This window comes from Pongo abelii, chromosome 5, assembly GCF_028885655.2.
Source record: "Pongo abelii isolate AG06213 chromosome 5, NHGRI_mPonAbe1-v2.0_pri, whole genome shotgun sequence".
NCBI classification, from domain to species: Eukaryota; Metazoa; Chordata; class Mammalia; order Primates; family Hominidae; genus Pongo; species Pongo abelii.
This window is the reverse complement of record NC_071990.2, coordinates 3,035,705-3,053,597: the sequence shown is the minus strand read 5'-3', so window position 1 is coordinate 3,053,597 and position 17,893 is coordinate 3,035,705. Positions and strand designations below refer to the sequence as shown.

General features: G+C 48.7%; 1 long non-coding RNA gene and 1 pseudogene across 4 annotated transcripts in view; one reads left to right on the top strand and one right to left on the bottom strand.

Moving 5' to 3' along the window:
• LOC129059848 (uncharacterized) overlaps nucleotides 1-17,893 on the bottom strand; it is a 34,497-nt gene that overhangs the window by 7,950 nt on the left and 8,654 nt on the right. For 2 of the 4 annotated variants that reach the window (XR_010140552.1, XR_008525916.1), the window contains exons 3-7: nucleotides 16,698-16,858; nucleotides 16,394-16,569; nucleotides 14,655-14,737; nucleotides 8,859-8,984; nucleotides 5,201-8,739 (exon numbers count right to left, since the gene is read on the bottom strand). This is a non-coding gene — a long non-coding RNA (uncharacterized LOC129059848). Of the gene's footprint in view, nucleotides 1-5,200; nucleotides 8,740-8,858; nucleotides 8,985-14,654; nucleotides 14,834-16,393; nucleotides 16,570-16,697; nucleotides 16,859-17,893 lie in introns of those variants that run through there. The other 2 variants (XR_010140553.1, XR_008525914.1) reach the window with 2 other exon arrangements.
• On the top strand, nucleotides 3,099-5,553 carry LOC100452076 (tubulin beta-1 chain-like; annotated as a pseudogene).

The following is a 17,893-nucleotide window of genomic DNA, read 5'->3' as shown; positions in this document are numbered from 1 at the left end:
GGACACTGGAAAGTCTTCATGCTGCTGTAGGTCATGGACGGACAAGCTTTGTGTCTGGAGCTGCTGGTAGTGGGCCACTCAGTAAGTTCACCCAGGCTCCCGCATTCTCCATGCTCTGTTTCAGGAAACAACCAGAACTGTGGACAATCTTACCAAAGACACTAGCATCATCACCAGAGAATTAAAGAAATCCAGTGAGTGGCCCACAACAATTGGCTGGCATAGGACATGATCCTAGCTTCCCACAGGGCACTTGGGATTGTGCAATCAGAAGTGACTGATGTGCATATGTTTCCACAGACCTCTCTGATGTCTATGCCATCACCAAAAATATTCAGATTGCAAACCAGGAAATGCATTGAATTGCCACTATTGTCCTTATACTTCCGTTTAAGGACACTTCAGGCCCAAAGTCTCAAGGCCTTTTAGGCTAGCTTCCTTCAAGCCTCAAATCTTGGTTGCTGTCTAATTTAACCTTTAACCCTTTTCCCATTTGCCCTGAGAACACTTGCCGGCAGCACTTCTGGCTGCAGCATTTACCCAAAGATACCTTTGCCAAGAAAGACCTTGCTTTTATTATTACTTTTGCATTTCTCTAGCATATTGACATTGGAAACAAAAGATGTCATTCTATTTATAGCATTCTGTTTTTAGTGATGGTAGTTCCATTTACAAAATATAGTAATTCTTGATCGCTGAAAATGTCAGAGCCTAGAAAATGGAGCATTCCTATGCGTGATGTTAACATCATTAAACAACTGTTGGCCAAAGACTCATGTGATGAATCCGATTTTTCTAAAATAAATAGCTCAGATGATTCAGATGATTCTGATATTAGGTCTGTTTAGAAATAAAACTTCAAAAACAGTTTTTATATTTTACTTCCACATTGAAAATCAGTCAGATTTGCTTTGGCCTCAAAGAATGTGTTTATGTAAAATTAAATGCGCACTAGCAGCCAGCTGTACTTTTTTTTTCTAAATGGGAAAATGGTTAATAATAATTATTTTAAACATATGCTAGGTATACCTCTCTTGAATGCTGATCTCTAAGACTCTCTAACACCTGTCATTCTAGAACAGAGTCAGCAGGTGACACAGCTAGATCTTCCAGGCCATTGAGAACATGAAGGCCAGAGCACCCCTGAGACCTAATTGAACCCGCCTCAACCTTACAGTGAAGGTTATTCCATCCCTAATAGCATTGAATACAGTGAAAGCTATTCCATCCCTAATAGCATTGAATACAGTGAAGGCTATTCCATCCCTAGTAGCATTGAATACAGTGAAGGTTATTCCATCCCTAGTAGCATTGAATACAGTGAAGGTTATTCCATCCCTAGTAGCATTGAATACAGTGAAGGTTATTCCATCCCTAGTAGCATTGAATACAGTGAAGGTTATTCCATCCCTAATAGCATTGAAGGACAGATTTTGTCTGTCGGAAACAATGAAAGAATAACCACGGGCTCACAGTTGCCAATTTTTTACCAACGACTTTGGCTTGACCAAACTTCAATTGGGCTTTTACCCATAAATCCCAAATGTTGCCTTTCACGCAAGCACTCAGAGGTGCACTGTCTTCCTGAAAGGCTCAGTTGCACAATCAGCTGAGTATAGAGAAAAATATTTCCTGTTGAAAAGACCTGATTTTGCCACCTGTCTATCCATCCACTTGCCCTCCTCCATAACAAAGCTTCTGCAAGTCCTGCTTACCCCACCCTACTAAAGAAAAGCTTTATCTAGTTGATTTTGGATGCACACAGGTTAATAAAACCAGAGCATTCTCTTTATTTCAATAGGCTTTTTGATTAGTTTTTTTTTTTTTTTTTTTTTGAGACAGAGTTTCGCTCTTGTTGCCCAGGCTGCAGTGCGATGGCGCGATCTCGGCTCACCACAATCTCCGCCTCCGGGGTTCAAGTGATTCTCCTGCCTCAGCCTCCCGAGTAGCTGGGATTACAAGCCTGCGTGACCACACTCAGCTAATTTTGTAGTTTTAGTAGAGACGGGGTTTCTCCATGTTGGTCAGGTTGGTCTCAAACTCCCGACCTCAGGTGATCTGCCTGCCTTGGCCTCCCAAAATGCTGGGATTATAGGCGTGACCCACCGCACCCGCCCTAGTTTCTTATTATCTAAGTCTGGATTTCCATTTTTTTAAGAGACAGGGTCTCACCGTGTTGCCCAGGCTAGATTTGAACTCCTGGGCTCAGGCAACTCTCCCACCTCGCCCTCTTGAAGAGTTGCAAGTCCAGTCAGGTGCCATCACTCCCAGCTTGGATTTGTATTTATCTGACCATAGGGTCATCTGACGCCCACAGGCGAGGGTGTCAGATAAATTGCCCTGATCAGGCACTGTCTAGACATGATGACATATACCATGATGCTCTTGCTGCCCATCCCCAAGGCAGCAGGTGACAGCACTGGGTGGAGGCTATAATTACATTACCAACCCCAGCATGGGAGGCAGCAGCGGGTCTGGTGCATGGGTGGGGGTGGGCACCTGTACAAGGACGTGGTCTCTTTGAGAACTACCATATTGCCCACCCAACTCCCTCACCCCCTCCCTACTGCAAATTCACAATGGAGCCAGCGCCCTCACGATGGCCAGCTCCTTCCACTGCCGCCCAGAAACCCTCCCAGTCCCTCTGGTGGTCAGTGCCAGCATGTAGATCAGTGGCTTAAACCTACATTGTTGCGGGGGTGCCTGGGGTCTGTGCCAAGAGAGCTTGATCCTTGGAGGCAGCCACAGGTGGGTCCCCTGTCCTTGGTCCTGCCACGACCCATCAATCATCCCGGATGCAATGGCATTCAGCCCTGCCTGGGGTGACAGAGCCTCCCTGTACCCCTTCTCCACTTCTCTACTCTCCCCACCCTTTCCCTAGAAGGGCATCTGCTGTGTCCCCTCCTCCTCCAGGGCCCCTCCCAGCCTTTCAGTCTATCCCCATAATATGGCCGATGCTCTGCGGATTTTCAAGCCCCTCAGCAGCGGCTACTGCAGGAAATACGGGGTGCAGCTCTTTGCTCTCTGTCTAGCACTTACTAACTGTCTGACCACAAAAGCCCCTGTTCCAAGGACATGGGAGGAGGACAAGGCCATCCTTAGTGACATTCAGGATGCAGAGCCATGGTGTGGTTCTTTTCTCATTTCAGTTTTGGGAGGTCATCAGCGATGAGCATGGGATCGACCCCACAGGCAGTTACCATGGAGACAGTGACTTGCAGCTGGAGAGAATCAACGTGTACTACAATGAGGCTGCTGGTGAGTAGCGGGATGTGTGTGCCCAGGAATCCTTGCTTTCCATGATGTGGGAGATGAAACGTCCTATGAACATGCACGTGACAAAGGAATGCTTCTCGCATATTCATTTCAAATGCCAACTGCTGGAAAAACACGCTTTATGGTTTCCTAAGATTCCTGCCTGTTTTCTCACTCTGTCGCCCAGGCTGGAGTGCAGTGGCGCCATCTCAGCTCACTGCAAGCTCCGCCTCCTGGGTTCATGCCATTCTCCTGCCTCAGCCTCCCGAGTAGCTGGGACTACAGGTGCCTGCCACCATGCCCGGCTAATTTTTTGTATTTTTAATAGAGATGGGGTTTCACCGTGTTAGCCAGGATGGTCTCGATCTCCTGACCTCATGATCTGCCCTCCTCGGCCTCCCAAAGTGCTGGGATTATAGGCGTGAGCCACCGCGCCAGGCCAGGGCCTCCTTTTTCTTAAAAGCAGAAAATCTCCTCTTCTCCTTTTGTCTCAGATGCTGGAATTGAATGCTGCTGTTGACTCCCTCCCCAAGCACAGGTCTGAGTTAGTTCTCGTTTCCTGCAGGTAACAAATAAGTACCTCGGGCCATCCTGGTGAATCTGGAGCCTGGAACTACGGACTCCATCAGGTCTGGACCCTTCGGCCAGATCTTCAGGCCAGACAACTTCGTGTTTGGTATGTAGTCATGATCACTGGGAACTGGCCAAATGACACACCTTCTTCCTAACAGCCCTGCAAAGCACAGTTCTTAGTGTTCAGTGCCAAGGTGACACTGTGTCCACGGCAGCCCTGAGTCCTGGCCTAGCTCCACGCAGTCCATGGGCGGTCATGGCTCACAGGTCAATGCCAGCCTGCAGAGGGCTGCGGCAGCCCTCCCATTGCAGAGCAGCCTCAGACTGGAAGAGGAAAGAGCAAGGAAATGCTTCAAGGCAGGCTTCATAGGCTATAGGCAACTTGAAAGGACTTCAAAGAGCCAGGGGCCAAAAGCACAGGTTATGACCAGAGCTAGACACATGCTAAGGCCACCTTCTCTGCTGGTCACACTGCCTTCACCTTGCCTGTTTAATTGTACTTGAGTATAAAGAGAATGCCTCTTAAAAATGTATGTATTTCAAAACCAATGAAGTTTTCTAACCCTATCCTCGTCCACAATCAATGGCCTCAGATTTGCTAAACTTACTTCTAACTTTATTATGATCCGAGAGTTTTTTAGAGTGACTGACATAGAAAAATATTTCTGGCCAGGTGCGGAGGCTCACGCCTATAATCCCAGCACTTTGGGAGGCCAAGGTGGGTGAATCACCTGAGATCAGGAGTTTGGGACCAGCCTGGCCAACATGGTGAAACCCTGTCTCTACTAACAATATAAAAATTAGCTGGGCTTGGTCGCAGGTGCCTGCAATCCCAGCTACTAGGGAGGCTGAAGCAGGAAATTGCTTGAACCTGGGAGGCAGAGGTTGCAGTAAGCCTAGATCGCGATGCTGCACTCCAGCCTGGGAGACAGAGCATGACTCTGTCTCAAAAAAACAAAAAAGAAAAAGAAAAATATCTCTTTAGGTAAAAGAAGAGTATTCAAAAGAGAAGAATCTCCCAGTCTAAGACCAGTCCTACCTTCTCCTCCATAGTCAAAATGACAGATGTTTTAGGCAGGCCAGAGCGGAGCCGGGAATAACTGGGCCAAGGGCCACTACACAGAGGGAGCCGAGCTGGTCGACTCGGTCCTGGATGTGGTGAGGAAGGAGTCAGAGAGCTGTGACTGTCTCCAGGGCTTCCAGCTGACCCACTCTCTGGGGGGCGGCACGGGGTCCGGGATGGGCACCCTGCTCATCAGCAAGATCCAGGAAGAGTACCCAGACCGCATCATGAACACCTTCAGCGTCATGCCCTCACCCAAGGTGTCAGACACGGTGGTGGAGCCCTACAACGCCACCCTCTCTGTCCACCAGCTGGTGGAAAACACCGATGAAACCTACTGCATTGACAACGAGGCCCTGTATGACATCTGCTTCCGCACCCTGAAGCTGACCACCCCCACCTACGGGGACCTCAATCACCTGGTGTCGGCCACCATGAGCGGGGTCACCACCTGCCTGCGCTTCCCGGGCCAGCTGAACGCAGACCTGCGCAAGCTGGCGGTGAACATGGTGCCCTTCCCCCGCCTGCACTTCTTCATGCCCGGCTTCGCGCCCCTGACCAGCCGGGGCAGCCAGCAGTACCGGGCGCTCACGGTGCCCGAGCTCACCCAGCAGATGACATGCCCTTGCCCAGCATCCATACACTAAGAGGAGTGGGGCGGGGAAAGTGAAATGTTTTTCAGCAGCTGCACAAAGAACCAGGACAGCTTCCTGTGAGTCACCAGTGTGATGAGGCTCTCCAGCGGTGACGTAATCAGACCTGCATCATCGCAGCCTTCAGACAAGAACAACTAAATGAGTGAGAGCATCTCTGGCCTTTGCATTCAGCTCTGAATCCAGTGCCTCTCTAGATTACAAAGTATTTAAAATCCTGCTTCATGGTGGGTCCAGTGAGGGACTGGAAATGCTTAGCTAGTGAGGAGAGCACTGCTGCAGCATGAAAATGACAGGAATCTGAATGGCAGCCACAGAAGACAGACATGTTAACTAAGGGGACACAGCAGGGCCAAAGGCTGAAGGCCACTGTCAGTAGATACAAGGACTTTCCCATCAATATTCTTTGTAGCAGACACTGTTGGACCCACCCTTTGCCTTTGGCCGTTGTTTTTCTCAGACCTGCTGATGGCTTCTTACAGAAAAAAACTGTGACCTGCCCCAGGGGTCATTTGTGCAGCAAGGTAAACCTCTTTCTGGAGGCTAAACAGCCAGCTCCCCTCCACTCAGGTGGGGCAACGCAGAGTGAAGTTCTGCCTTGTCTCTGACAGAGGCCCCTGGGTTGAACCCTTGCCACCTGCAGCAGTAACCTGTTCTGAGGCAGCCCCTTAGCTTCCTTGTCTTTCGTGGCTCTGTACCCCACAGCGCTTCCAGTGCTTCACAGGACAGACACTGCCCTCATCAACTTCCACTCACATCCTAGCCTCAGGGTGTGCTTTGGGGCACCTGACCTACCTCACTCATCAAAGAAGAAATCGTGTACTAGTTTGCTATTGTAATAGGTTACCACAAAGTCAGCAGCTTAACACACCAAGATCACCTTACAGTTTCCGTTGGTCAGGAGTCCAGCAGGGCTGGGAGGGTTGCACTTATCAGGAGCTCAGGGGCCTCTCCCATGCTTGCTCGCGTGCTCAGCAGGGGCTAGGTCCTCACGGTCATAGGCCGAGGTTCCTGTTTTCTTGCTGGCCTTTGACCAGAGGCTGCTTCCTGCTCCTGGGGGCTGCCTTCTGTTCCCTGCCACATGGCCCTCTCCATAGCAGGCTAGCTGATCCTTCAAGGTCATCAGGAGGGGGTCTCTACTGCTTCCAAACTTGAATATCCTCTTTGTCAATGGGTGGAGAAATCGTCTTCTTCAAAAGGGCTCATGTGATTAGGGGAGGCCAATGAGATCATCTCTCTATCTTAAGGTCAGCTGACTTGGAAACTTAACTGCACCTGCAAAATCCTGACACAGCAGTACCTAGATTTATGCTTGATTGAACAACTGGGAAAAGGTGAGAGTTGTAAAACAAAAATAAAATTCTAAGGCCCCCCCAACCATCTGAATGGAACCCTCCTCTCAGCCAAGGTCATTCAAAGTTAACCTGAAAAACTCATTCAGGCAATGATGGGAAGTGGGAGCTGGACATGTCTCTGCATTCCCTCCTCCCTTTTGGAAATGCTGATAGAACAGACTCTTAAAGTCTGATGAGAAACGTTTACAATCTATTCTCTCTGAAGCCTGCTACCTGAAGGCTTCATCTGCATGATAAAACCTTGGTCTCCACAATGCCTTATCATAACCCAGGCATTCCTTTCTATTGATAACTCTTTCAACCAATCGTCAGTCAGAAAACCTTTGAATCTATCTATGACTTGGAAGCCCCCCTCCCTCCAGTTGTCCTACCCTTCCAGACCAAACCAATGTATATTTTATATGTATTGATTGATGCCTTGTGTGTCCCTAAAATGTATAAAAGCAAACTGGACCCTGACCACCTTGGGCACATGTTCTCAAGACCTCCTGAGGATGGTATCATGGGCCGTTAGTCACTCATATTTGGCTCAGAATAAACCTCTTTGAATATGTTACAGAGTTTGACTCATTTTGCCAACAGTATATACCATGAGCCAGGTGAATCTTGGGCCACCTTAGAGTCCTGCCTACCCCAGAATGGAAAGAGCACAGCCTCTGGAACAAGATGAACCTGTGTTCCTAAAGTAAGTTTTTTTTTTACTTCCTAGTTGTATGGCCTTGGGCAAGGATTTTAATCTCTCTGAGCCATAACTTCTTTGTCCAAAAAATGGTGATCATGGTAGCCACTTCAGAAGGCCATTATGAGGACTAAATGAAGTGCACATGTAAATTACTTGTCACATATGTGTGCAATAACCGGCTCTGTAAGGAGCACCTTGTCAAGGGAGGTGTTCAAGGATAGGCTATATAACTTTCCGTCAGGGATTCTGCAAAGAGAAACCATGATAATCTTGGACTATCTTTTAATTTTTTTTTTTTTTTTGAGACTGAGTCTCGATCTGTCGCCCAGGCTGGAGTGCAGTGGCGCGATCTCTGCTCACGGCAAGCTCCGCCTCCCGGGTTCACGCCATTCTCCTGACTCAGCCTCCTGAGTAGCTGGGACTACAGACACCCGCCACCATGCCCAGCTAATTTTTTGTATTTTTAGTGGAGACGGGGTTTCACTGTGTTAGCCAGGATGGTCTCGATCTTCTGACCTCATGATCCACACGCCTCGGCCTTCCAAAGTGCTGGGATTACAGGCATGAGCCACCGCACCCAGCCGGAATATCTTTTAATGTTTAAATATACAACCTTTAGGTTCTTTACAACCAGGAAAAGTCTGTGACTCCATGTAAACATTCTTGAAAGAGCTTTTCATCAGAAAAAGGCCTTCATTGATTGGTATTAAATTATTTCCTTGGGGCTAGGTGCAGTGGCTCACACCTGTAATCCCAGCACTTTGGGAGATTGAGGCAGGAGGATTACTTGAGCTCAGGAGTTTGCGACTGACCTGGGCAACATAGTGAGTAAAATGTTCTTGAATTGATTCGAACCCCAAGAGTGCACCAACAGACAACACGAGGCGGTGTGGAGACACACACTGTTTTAATGAGTGCCTGGGTGCAGGCGGGCTGAGGCCTAAGATGCCGTCAGCACCAAATGAGGACAGGGCAGGGGTTTTATAGTCTCTTGTAAACAGGAAGTGCGTCAGTCTGATGTAACTGCTACGTGGTACCTGGATAGCCTCTCTCTTGGTCTTCAGGGGATACGTGTCTTCCAGCCAGCTCTCTTCCTGCTTCTGCTATCTTGCTGACACATGCTGCTGGCACAAGGGGCCTTGCACCTTGGGACTGGGCCTGAGAAGGGAGGAGTTATTCATTCCCTTAAGCTTTTAGGCCCCAGGGAGTATCTTTCAGTGAGACCTCATCTCTACAAAAACTAAAAATGAAAATATTGGCCAGTTGTGGTGACTTACATCTATAATCCCAGGTACTTGGGAGGCTGAGGCAGGAGGATCACTTGAGCCCAGGAGTTCAAAGCTGCAGTAATCCATGATCATGCCACCACACTCCTTCCTGGATAACAGAGCAGGGCACTGTCTCTTAAAAAAAAAAAAATTATATATATATATATATATAAGCCGGGCGCAGTGGCTCATGCCTGTAATCCCAGCACTTTGGGAGGACCAGGTGGGTGGATCATCTGAGGTCAGGAGTTCAAGACCAGCCTGGCCAACATGGTGAAACTCCGTCTCTACTAAAAATATAAAATTAGCCGGGCGTGGTGGTGCATGCCTGTAATCCTGGCTACTCGGGAGGCTAGGCAGGAGAATCGCTTGAACCCAGTTTCACTTGCGTCTGTGTGAAGAGACCACCAAACAGGCTTTGTGTGAGCAACAAGGCTGTTTATTTCACCTGGGTGCAGGCGGGCTGAGTCAGAAAAGAGAGTCAGCAAAGGGAGATAGGGGTGTGGCTGTTTTATAGGATTTGGGTGGATAAAGGAAAATTACAGTCAAAGGGGGTTGTCCTCTGGCGGGCAGGAGTGGGGGTCACAAGGTGCTCAGTAGGGGAGCTTTTGAGCCAGGATGAGCCAGGAGAAGGAATTTCACAAGATAATGTCATCAGTTAAGGCACTAACCGGCCATTTGGATGTGTACCTGCAGGTCACAGGGGATATGATGGCTTAGCTTGGGCTCAGAGGCCTGACATTTCTGTCTTCTTATATTAATAAGAAAAATAAAATGAAATAGTGGCAAAGTGTTGGGGTGGTGAAAATTTTTGGGGGTGGTATGGAGAGATAATGGGTGATGTTTCTCAGGGCTGGGATTAGGGGCGGCATGTGAACCTAGCATGGGAGAGATTAAGCTGAAGGAAGATTTTGTGGTAAGGGGTGATATTGTGGGGTTGTTAGAAGACACATTTGTCATATAGAATTATTGGTGATGGCCTGGATACAGTTTTGTATGAATTGAAAAAAGAACGGAATAAGACAAGGAGAAAAACAGGTATTAAAGGACTAAGAATTGGGAGGACCCTGGACATCCAAATAGAGAGTGCCTAAGGCGGTTCAGCATAGCCCTGCCAGCAAAGATTATTTATTTACTTTAAGAGGGAGTTAAGAGTGGCGGTTTGGGGATAGCATCAGGAGATATCAGCTGTGATGGCTTGGAGAAACAGTGAAAACCGACAGTGTAAACAAGAGCAGGGCATTTATGAGTAGTTGAGAACGGTGAATAGGAGTATGACTAGACAGAAGATAGTAGGGATGACAAGTTTTTTGGGGTGCAGTCCAAGTTGGTCTGGTGTCTGGAATGAGACTGGGGCCTAATAAAAAGGAGCGTCTATACAGGAGCTTAAATGTGCTATACCCTGTAGCATTCTGAGGACAGGTCTGACTTCTGAGAAGGGCAAGTGGTAAAAGTATTGTCCAGTCCTTTTTAAGTTGGTGGCTGAGCTTGGTGAGTTGTTTTTAAAAGACCATTAGTCCGTTCTACCTTTCCTGAAGATTGAGGACGGTAAGGGATACAAAGATTTCACTGAATACTGAGAGCATGAAAAACTGCTTGGGTGATTTGACTAATAAAGCCTGGTCTGTTATCAGACTGTATAAAGGTGGGAAGGCCAAACTGAGGAATTATGTCTGACAGAAGGGAAGAAATGACCGCGGTGGCCTTCTCAGACCCTGTGGGAAAGGCTTCTACCCATCCAGTGAAAGTGTCTACCCAGACCAAGAGGTATTTGTTTTCTGACTCAGAGCATGTAAGTAAAGTCAATTTGCCAGTCCCGGGCAGGGGCAAATCCCCGAGCTTGATGTGTAGGAAAGGGAGGGAGCCTGAACAATCCCTGAGGGGTAGGAGAATAGCAGATGGAACACTGAGAAGTGATTTCCTTGAGAATAGATTTCCATGATGGAAAGGAAATGAGAGGTTCTGAGAGACGGGCTAGCGGCTTGTAACCTACACGGAAGAGGTTATGAAATGACGACAGAATAGAATGGGCCTGTGAGGCTGGAAAGAGATATTTTCCTTGGTGTAAGAACCATTTGCCTTGTGTGGGAAGAGACTGATAGGTGGAAGTTTCAGCAGGGGGGTGAGAGTGACCGATATGTAGGAGAAAAACTGGCTATGACAGAAGTTGGAAAGCTAGCTGCTTGTCTAGCCACCTTATCAGCATAAGCATTTCCTAGAGCAATGGGTTCTATGGTCTCACATGACTTCAAGAATGAAGCCGCAGGCCCTCTTGGTGAGGGTTACAGCTTTTAAGGCGGCGCATCTGGAGCTTGTTCCTTCTGACGTTCAGACGTGCTTGGGAGTTTCTTCTTTCTAGTAGATACATACTCTCGCTGGCTCAGGAATAAAGTTGCAGATCTTCACGGTGTTACAGCTCATAAAAGCAGTACAAACCCAAAGAGCGAAAAAACAAAGCTTCCACAACATGGAAGGGAGCCGATAGCAGATTACCACTGCTGGCTCGGGCAGCCTGCTTTTATTCTCTTATCTGGCCCCACCCACATCCTGCTGATTGGTAGAGCCGAGTGGTCTGTTTTGACAGGGCGCTGATTGGTGCGTTTACAATCCCTGAGCTAGACACAAAGGTTCTCCAAGGCCCCACTAGAGTAGCTAGATACAGAGTGTCGATTGGTGCATTCACAAACCGTGAGCTAGACACAGGGTGCTGATTGGTGTGTTTACAAACCTTGAGCTAGATACAGAGTGCCGATTGGTGTATTTACAATCCCTGGGCTAGACATAAAGGTTCTCCAAGGCCCCACCAGAATAGCTAGATACAGAGTATCGATTGGTGTGTTCACAAACCCTGAGCTAGACACAGGGTGCTGATTGGTGTGTTTACAAACCTTGAGCTAGATACAGAGTGCCGATTGGTGTATTTACAATCCCTGGGCTAGATATAAAGGTTCTCCACGTCCCCACCAGACTCAGGAGCCCAACTGGCTTCACCCAGTGGATCCCACACTGGGGCTGCAGGTGGAGCTTCCTGCTAGTCCCGCGCGCCATGGGCCCGCACTCCTCAGCCCTTGGGTGGTCGCTGGGACTGGGCGCTGTGGAGCAGGGGGTGGTGCTCATCCGGGAGGCTCAGGCAGCACAGGAGCCTATGGAGGGGGTGGGAGGCTCAGGCATGGCGGGCTGCAGGTCCCAAGCCCTGCCCCGTGGGAAGGCAGCTAAGGTCCGGTGAGAAATCGAGCTCAGCGCCGGTGGGCTGGCACTGCTGGGGGACCCAGTACACCCTCCGCAGCCGCTGGCCCGGGTGCTAAGCCCGGGGCTGGCAGGGCTGGGCAGCTGCTCCGAGTGCGGGGCCCGTCAAGCCCACGCCCACCGGGAACTCCAGCTGGCCCGCAAGCGCCGCACGCAGCCTTGGTTCCCGCTCGTGCCTCTCCTTCCACACCTCCCTGCAAGCTGAGGGAGCCGGCTCCGGCCTTGGCCAGCCCAGAAAGGGGCACCCACAGTGCAGCGGTGGGCTGAAGGGCTCCTCAGGTGCCGCCAAAGTGGGAGCCCAGGCAGACGAGGCGCCAAGAGTGAGCGAGGGCTGTGAGGACTGCCAGCATGCTGTCACCTCTCAATCTGACGCCTTTTGATGCCTCTTGCAGTGAATGACTCCAGCTTCCTTTGGAAGTAAAGCGGCCTTGAGCAGAGTTTTTATTAAAGAGGCATTAATGGTGCAGGACCCTTGCGTAGTGAGAAAACCTCTTTCAGCCCATATAACTGTGTGGTGGTGCAGAATATGGAAGGCATATTTAGAGTCAGTATAAATATTAATGCGTAGTCCCTTTGCAAGAGTGAGGGCCCGAGTTAAGGCAACTAGTTTGGCTTGCTGAGAGGTAGTGGAGGGGGGCAGAGCGGTAGCCTCAATGATAGATGTGGAAGATACTATTGCATAGCCTGCCTTTGCTGGTGAGTGGCGATTAGGCCTGGTGGAACTGCCATCAATAAACCAAATGGGATCAGGATGAGGAACAGGGAAGAAGGAAATATGGGGAAATGGGGTGAATGTCAGGTGGATCAGAGAGGCAGTCATGAAGGTCAGGTGTGGTATCTGGAATAATGTAGGAGGCCGGATTGAAGTCCGGGCTAGGAACAATGGCAATTGTGGGAGAATCAACAGAGTGAGTACAGCTGAAGGAGCTGGGGAACAGAAAGTATATGGTCAGGTGTGAGGAAGAAAATAGATTTTGGAAGTTATGAGAGCTGTAAAGAGTGAGTTGAGCACAGTTTGTGATTTTGAGGGCCTCTAAAAGTATTAGGGCGGTAGCAGCTGCTGCACGGAGACATGATGGCCAGCCTAAAACAGTGAGGTCAAGTTGTTTGGACAAAAAGGCTGCAGGACGTGATCCCAGTCCTTGCTGTAAGAATTCCGACTGCACAGCCCTGCACTTAGGCTGTGTGTAATGAAAAGGGTTGGGATGAGTCAGGGAGAGCTAGAGTAGGGGCAGTCTCTAAAGCTGTCTTCAAGGAACGGAAAGAGGAGTGGGGAAAGAATTTAGGATCTATGGGGTCAACTAGGTTTCCTTTTGTGAGTTTATATAATGGTTTTGTTAGGATGGCAAAACCAGGTATCCAAAGTCGAAAGTATCCAACCATGCCTAGGAAAGAAAGGAGTTGCTGTTTTCTAGAAGGTATTGGGGTTTGAGAGATCAGTCGGACATGATCGGCAGGGAGAGCACGTGTGTTTTTATGAAGAATTATGCCAAGGTAGGTAACGGATGGAGAAGAAATTTGAGCTTTGGAGGGGGATAGCCGATATCCTTTGGAGAATAAATGCTGAAGGAGCAGAAGGGTGTCTTGTTGAGAAGATTCAAAAGAGGGGCTACAAAGAAGAAGGTCATCAATATATTGAATAAGGTGAGAAGTGGAGCGGTGGAAAGAAAGTAAATCATGAGAAACAGCTTGGCTGAAGTAATGAAGGCTGTCCCTGAAACCTTGTGGCAGCACAGCCCAGGTAAGCTGCTGGGACTGATGGGTGCCAGGGTCAGTCCAGGTGAAAGCAAAGAGAGGCTGGGATGAGGGGTGCAGGAGAATAGTGAAAAAAGCATCTTTAATATCAAGAACGGAATAGTGAGTTGTGGAGGAAGGTAATGAGGACAAAAGAGTGTACGGGTTGGGCACCACAGGGTGGATAGGCAAAACAATTTGGTTGATAAGGCACAGATCCTGAACTAATCTGTAAGACTTGTCCGGTTTTTGGACAGGTAAAATGGGGGAATTGTAAGGAGAGTTTATAGGTTTTAGAAGCCCATGCTGTAACAGGTGAGTGATAACAGGCTTTAATCCTTTTAAAGCATGCTGTGGGATGGGATATTGGAGTTGAGCAGGGTAACGGCGATTAGGTTTTAATGGGATGGTAATGGGCATGTGATAGGTTGCCAGGGAGGGAGTAGAGATGTCCCATACTTGTGGGTTAAGGTCGGGGGATATGAGAGGAAGACGCAAAGGAGGCTTTGGGTTGGGAAGAAGGGCAGCAATGGGATGTGGCTGTAGTCCAGGAATAGTCAGGGAAGCAGATAATTTGGTTACAATATCTCGGCCTAACAAGGGAACTGGGCAGGTAGGGATAACTAAAAAAGAGTGCATAAAAGAATATTGTCCAAGTTGGCACCAGAATGGGGGAGTTTTAAGGTGTTTTGAAGCTTGGCCGTCAATACCCACCACAGTTATGGGGTCAAGGGAAACAGGCCCTTGAAAAGAAGGTAATGTGGAGTGGGTAGCCCCCATATCGATTAAACAGGGGATGGACTTACCCTTTACTGTGAGAGTTACCTGAAGCTTGGCGTCCGTGATGGTCCAGGGGGCTTCCGAGGTGATCAGGCAGCATCAATCTTCAGCCGCTAAGCTGAGCAGATCTAGGAAGGAGTCAGTCAGAGAGCCTTGGGCTAGAGCTTTAGGGGCTCTGGGAGTAGCTGCTGGACGAGCTGGGCAGTCTGATTTCCAGTGGGTCCCTGCACAGATGGGACATGGTTTGGGAGGAATTGGGCTGCGGGCATTCCTTGGCCTAGTGGCCAGATTTCTGGCACTTGAAGCAAGATCCTAATGGAGGAAATCTTGTAGGAATGCTTGACTGCTGCGGCTTAGGCGTGTGCAGCTTAGGCATTTTGAAGTTCTTGTGTGCTGGAGGTGTTGGCTGGGTTTTGTCTCACAGCAGAGGCAAGTAATTGTAACTCAGAAATGCATTGCTGTCTGGCTGCCTCCTCTCTATTATTGTACACCTTGAAGGCAAGGTTGATTAATTCCTGTTGTGGGGTTTGAGGGCCAGATTCTAATTTTTGAAGTTTTTTCTTAATGTCGGGAGTGGATTGGGTGATAAAATGCATATTAAGAATAAGGCGGCCTTCTGGCCCTTCTGGGTCTAGGGCGGTAAAGCGTCTAAGGGTTGCTGCAAAGCTGCCCATGAACTGGGCTGGGTTTTCGTCTTTACCTTGGGTAGTTTCTTTAAGCTTGTCAGAATTAACAGCTTTGTAAGCTGCCTTTTTAAGCCCTTCAACTAGGCAGGAAATAATGTAATCTCGCCTAGCTATACGTGGGGAATCTGCCTGATAGTTCCATTGGGGATCCTCTCGGGGAACTGCTCTGATGCCTGCTTGGAGTTCTGGCTCGTGAAGCCAGCGGTTATCAGCGTGAGATTGGGCTAGAGAAAAAACTCTTTCCTGTTCATCTGGGGAGAGGGTAGAAGTCAGGATGACATTTAAGTCACTCCAGGTTAAATTGTAGGACAGAGTTAGATATTGGAATTCCTGTATATATTTAGTGGGGTCTGATGAGAAAGAGCCTAAATGCTGACTGATCTGAGAGGTCTGATAGAGAAAAAGGTATATATACCCTGACTATACCTTCAGCTCCAGCCACTTCTTTAAAAGGAAATTGTTGGGCAGATGGGGAAGAGCTAGTCACCGAACTAAACTGTAAGCCGGACCGGGTGTGAGGAGGGGAGGTGATAGAAGGATTATAGGGTGGAGGAGCGGAGGCTGAGGAAGAATTGGGACGTAGCTCAGCCTGGTGACAAGCAGCCTGGGGAGGAGGGGAGAGGTCAGATGGGTCTGTAGAAAAGGAAGACGGGAAAGACTAAGTGACACTTGGGATTGGGACTGAGGGGACAGGCGGGAGGGAAAGGAGGATTTGGGAGGAATCGCACTGGGAACAAGAGACTAGGGAGGGAACGAAGTGTGAAAAATGACTGGATGTAAGCCACCTCAGACCATTTGCCCATTTTTCGACAAAAATTATTTAGGTCTTGTAGGATGGAGAAATCGAAAGTGCTGTTTTCTGGCCATTTAGAGCCATTGTCAAGTTTGTACTGGGGCCAAGCAGTGTTGCAGAAGAAGGGGTAGAGACACAGAGAGAGGGGGTCGGGGGGTTCTTGCCCTCCAGAAAAGCGGAGTAGGGGTAGAGACACAGAGAGAGGGGGTCGGGCGGTTCTTGCCCTCCAGAAAAGCGGAGTAGGGGTAGGAGACACGGGGAGAAAGCGTCAGGGGGTTCTTGCCCCCCAGAAAAGCTGTACTTACTGCTAAGGGTGAAGGAACAAGGCAGGCATCCCTGCATGGTCAGACACCTCTGAAACGTGGGTGAATAATCAGGCAGGTGTCCCCGCGTGATTAAACACCAAGGGAAGACTGTCTTCCCAAGTCTGTGACCGGCACCGTAGTTTTGGGTTCATGGATAAAACGCGTCTCCTTTGTCTCTACCAGAAAAGGAAAGGAACTGAAATTAAGAGAAGGGAGAGTGAAGTGTGGCGCCAAGATTGAAAGGAGAAAGAGGTTGAGGGATAGTGAGAGAGGCTGGAGAAGAGAGTAAAGAGAGGCCGCTTACCCGATTTAAAAATTGGTGAGATGTTCCTTGGGCTGGTCGGTCTGAGGATCTGAGGTCGTAGGTGGATCTTTCTCACAGAGCAAAGAGCAGGAGGACAGGGGATTGATCTCCTAAGGGAGGTCCCCCAATCTGAGTCGCGGCACCAAAATTTCACTCGCGTCCTGAAGAGACCACCAAACGCTTTGTGTGAGCAGCAAGGCTGTTTATTTCACCTGGGTGCAGGCAGGCTGAGTTCGAAAAGAGAGTCAGCGAAGGGAGATGGGGTGGGGCTGTTTTATAAGATTTGGGTAGGTAAAGGAAAATTACAGTAAAGGGGGGGCGTTGTTCTCTGGCTGGCAGGTGTGGGGGTCACAAGGTGCTCAGTAGGGGAGCTTTTGAGCCAGGGTGAGCCAGGAGAAGGAATTACACAAGATAATGTCATCAGTTAAGGCAGTAACAGGCCATTTTCACTTCTTTTGTGGTGGAATGTCATCAGTTAAGGCAGGAATGGGCCATCTGGATGTGTACGTGCAGGTCACAGGGGATATGATGGCTTAGCTTGGGCTCAGAGGCCTGACACCCAGGAGGCGGAGGTTGCAGTGAGTCGAGATCGAGCCATTGCACTCCAGCCTGGGCAACAAGAGTGAAACTCCGTCAAAAAAAAAAAAAAAAAAAAAAAAAAAAAAAAAAAAAATTATGTCCTTAGAGTATAGAATTTAAGGCGGTAGAGCCTGCTTGCCGAAAATGGTGGGAGGATAATGAGAGGTATAAAAGAACTCTAAATCAAAGAAAATGACCACGGTGAGTCTCAATCATTTTAGAGGTTTATTTTGCCAAGGTTGAAGACGCACTCGGGAGGAATAAAGAACACAAAACCATGGGGACATCTGTGATCTGCGCTTTTTCCAAAAAGGGTCTGGAGACGTTAATATTTAATGGAGAAAGAGTGGCAGTGGGGGAAAGAGGAAAGAAAAAATGGGCGGGTAGATAAAAGGAGAGCAGTTGCATTCTTTTGAGACTTTGATCAGCTTTCACTGAATGCACATTTTACATGTGAAAGGAGGAGGTACAAGGCCAATCCATTATGCATTTGTCTCAGTGAATCTGCAGTTTTACATTAGATAAAGTAATCACAGGGTACAGGAAGCAGCCAAACGTGCATTTGTCTCTAGTGAGTGGAGGGAGGATCTAGGCCTGTCTTTGTCCTTTACCTATGA